We start from the raw sequence: 3,402 nt of genomic DNA on the forward strand, positions 1-3,402 counted from the left end.
ATCTAGGAGATGAGTTGGAGGAGGTGAAGAGAAACTAGATAAGTCATGATCACGCTAACTCTGGTACGATAGCAGAAGATACCACACCCTACCAGGGTGTGGCGCCGATGAGTCCGGAGGTGAAACTGGGGGAAAGCAGACTGCAACACCTGGGACTGGACTGTTTGGTGTTGAGATTCTCTTCCAAGGACAAGGCGAAATACTTGGCAATTGGTAGACATGCATGGGAATATATGGAAAATCGCACAAACTGTAAACTGTTTCCTATTATGCTATTTAGCTCTAAAAGCAATTTCAACACAAACAAGAAAAGACATGTTTTTATTTAACTGCATATAAGAATTGAGATCAGCAATAGTGCACAGTTTTACCTCCATTTGCCTCAATGTTAGATTTCCCCTTATAAAGGTATAAAGTTGTAAACATAAACATAACTTCCTGGTAATGAAATGGTCCGATCACCATGTTTTATACTGTTTTTGATGATGCTTTTTATGACAAAGGGAAAAAAAGAGGGAAAAGGAGATGACTTGTAGTCATGTTCCAGTGTTGCGCTTGCACACACAGATACATACACATTTTTGATTATAAGGATAATAAAATGATTAAAGATGCTATCTTTATTAGCATTAGCCAGGTGGGATTCTTCCTGATAGAAAACCTTGCAATGAGAATGTGTTTTTCTTCAATGTATTTTTCTTTACAAATAACACACTATCTGTAGAGTATGTTGAGTTTTTGTGATTGGGAGTTCCTGGAGTGTGTATGTACGTACGCGTGTGTGTGTGTGTGTGTGTGTGTGTGTGTGTGTGTGTGTGTGTGTAGATTGCCCTCATAAACACATGCCAGGGCACAGTGCCTTTTCTCAAGGCCAATTCTTTGGAGGCAGTAAACCGCTCTCCTGACACACAGCTCTCTTTACTGCATGAACAAAGTGGCCTGTTGTGAATACGTGTTTGGCCCTCGCCATCTCACCCACCACAGCGGCCAGTTAAATATTTTACACAATAATACTCTGGCATTCTCCTTCATCCAGTTCTGCGCTCATCCATCTGCATCCCCCTCATCATCCTTAACCACCTGTGATGTGTGTATCACCCATCATCCTTTTTGCCATCATCCTCCCCAGGGGCGTCGTTAGACCCTTTATACTGGGGCGGGTGCCCCACTATAAATCTGCTGTGCCCCAGTAAAATCTACATTTTGAGTTTTAACAATTTACTTTATCAGTCAGTGCATTAATTTAGATTGATAATCCCGGAATTTTTTTAACGCAGTATCAAAATCAAGCAAGGGGAGTTTCTATAGCCTAGTAGTGCATTGTGCACAGCAAGCAAAAAAGCAAAAAAGGGATTTGAATAGGGGCCTGTGCCCCAGTAGAGTTTTATGTCTAACAACGTCTCTGATCATCCCTACCCTCCTCTTCCTCCCCACCATTATTATCACTAGTTGTGGAGTCTAGAATGGGATCTAATGGCAATATGTAAAGCCCCTCTCCTCTCCATGTTCCCCCATGTCTCCAACCCATGTCTCCACCCATGTATCGCTGCTCCTTTTATAGCGGATGAATCCTCCAGAGTTCCAGCACATGCCTGTGTGTCACGTAGACTACACTGCCATTGTCAGAGCTGCTTGAACTATCCCTTGTAATCCCACTGTGCTCTGAGCCCAGAGCACAGCCATATATGCCAGATTATCTCCCCCTTGTCTTATCACCCATCTGGGTTTTATCTGGGCTCTCTCACCATCTGAGGAACCACTGATACGAGACCTCCTTGGTTTCTATCTGCTGTCCTGGCTGGTGCCAACCTATCTGCCGTCCTTGAGGTGAGAGGTGCTGGACTGAGGTCATCTCAAAACCTGTAACCTCTGAGATGATAAGAACACTTCTGTGATGTAATCATGGAATGATAGGCTGCTACTGTACTCTCACTAGAAAGCAGGCTTTTCTTCAGAGATTGATTTAAAATCACAAAATTGATTATGCAAAATGGACATCCACGATCGATCAATGAGCTCTCATGTATGATGCATGGAAAGTATGAGTCCTTGGAACAGACCCTGTGGTTTTTGTCTCATGAGCGAGATGAAATATTCTCCACGAATGGTCTTGCCCAGGCCACCCAGTGGAGATAACCAAACGATAACTAATCCTCAGACGAAGGAAGGCCAACTGGATCCAAATGTACCACCTACAAAGGGTCCACATTCCTTCTCACCTTTAGAAAGTCTGATCAAAGACTGTGTGAACGACTGAGTCAAGTCTAACCACAGCCCTGTTCCTGGGGTTAGGGTGGGCATCCTCTGCCCCCTTCCTCCACAACCGGAGCACCCAGGCTGAGAATGAGAACAGGCCCTCAAGTCTCCTCTCTACCTGGGTCTAAAGTCAAGAACCTGCAAGAAAATGCCTTGTCTCGGGCCCTGATAAGATTATCCTAGGAGCATTTCAGTTGCACATGTTTCCTGGTTCCTCCTCGTCCTGTGAACCTGCACTATCTACACTATCTATAGTGAACATCTGGCCTGATCCTAATCGATATCATACAGTACTGTATGTCTTTAGGAGCAAAGATAGACGACAAATCCCTGAGGCCTGTTAAAGCATACTGTAGTGTGCCTGGATGCACATTAATTGATCTTAGACACGTTTCAAGGAAGCTTCTGTGTGAAGAACACTGAAATACTGTAGAAACTCCCATCGATCCAGAGCCAGTATTTACATTCACTTAAACAAACACCGTTGCTTTTAGAGAGGGAACATTAACCTATGAAGTCAAAATAGATTTTCTCTGCTCTCTATTCCTCTCTTTTCACACTGACACACTAATTGAACCCCCATCCCTCCTTTTCTCTCTCTCTCTTTATGTTAATGAAGAACAACAATGCACCTCCATTCACAGAGGGTAGAGTAAAGGAAAATCCAGGATGAGGATGTGGGCGGATCCATGTTCAACGCAAACGTACTTGATCAACACTAGGGATTCACCATTGATCCCAATGTAAGGATTCACAGGAAGTTTTGGAATCCATTGTTTTGACTTCCTTGGAATCTGTTGGTCGCCCTGGCAACATTCCGTCGTCCTCACCGGCCCGGTTAATGTTCACACAGATGAACAGCTCTTCTGGGGATGTGATAGGAACACTCTGCATCAGGCCAGATAAGGATGTGACATCACAGCACGATAGAGACGGAGAGAGAGAGAAATAGAAAGAGACAGAGAGAGACACAGAGAGAGAGAGAGAGAGAGAGAGAGAGAGAGAGAGAGAGAGAGAGAGAAAGAAAGAGGGACTTGGACGTCAGGACTTCCCCCACCACTGTACCAATCTCACTGGATTTTGTATTTATTAAAACACTCCTGACTCAGCTGACCTACCTCACACTCCAGAAGGTTCTCAGGACCC

This window comes from Osmerus mordax, chromosome 28 (assembly GCF_038355195.1).
Source record: "Osmerus mordax isolate fOsmMor3 chromosome 28, fOsmMor3.pri, whole genome shotgun sequence".
Classification (NCBI taxonomy): Eukaryota; Metazoa; Chordata; class Actinopteri; order Osmeriformes; family Osmeridae; genus Osmerus; species Osmerus mordax.